Below are 467 nucleotides of genomic sequence, written 5' to 3'. Positions count from 1 at the left end.
AAGCTTAGAGTGGAAGTCCAAACCTTCAGACAGAAGGATGGAGAATCCCTCTATGAAGCTTGGGAAAGATACAAACAATTGATCAGAAAATGTCCTTCTGACATGCTTTCTGAATGGAGCATCATAGGTATTTTCTATGATGGTCTCTCTGAACTATCTAAGATGTCCTTGGATAGCTCTGCTGGAGGATCTCTTCATCTGAAGAAGACGCCTACAAAGGCTCAAGAACTAATTGAAATGGTTGCAAATAACCAATTCATGTACACTTCTGAGAGAAATCCTGTGAACAGTGGGACAAGTCAGAAGAAAGGAGTTCTTGAGATTGACACTCTGAATGCCATATTGGCTCAGAATAAGATATTGACTCAACAAGTCAATTTGATTTCTCAAAGTCTGTCTGGAATGCAAACTGCACCAGGCAGTACTAAGGATGCTTCATCTGAGGAAGAAGCTTATGATCCTGAGAA

The 467-nt window shown here is 40.5% G+C and overlaps 1 non-coding gene across 1 annotated transcript; it reads right to left on the bottom strand.

Moving 5' to 3' along the window:
- Positions 1-108, bottom strand: LOC130942906 (small nucleolar RNA R71). The gene has a single exon (XR_009071452.1). It is a non-coding gene; the product is annotated as a small nucleolar RNA R71 (small nucleolar RNA).
- Positions 109-467: the final 359 nt, after the last annotated feature.

This window comes from Arachis stenosperma, chromosome 7 (genome assembly GCF_014773155.1).
Source record: "Arachis stenosperma cultivar V10309 chromosome 7, arast.V10309.gnm1.PFL2, whole genome shotgun sequence".
NCBI classification, from domain to species: Eukaryota; Viridiplantae; Streptophyta; class Magnoliopsida; order Fabales; family Fabaceae; genus Arachis; species Arachis stenosperma.
This window is presented reverse-complemented; position numbering and strand designations above follow the sequence as displayed.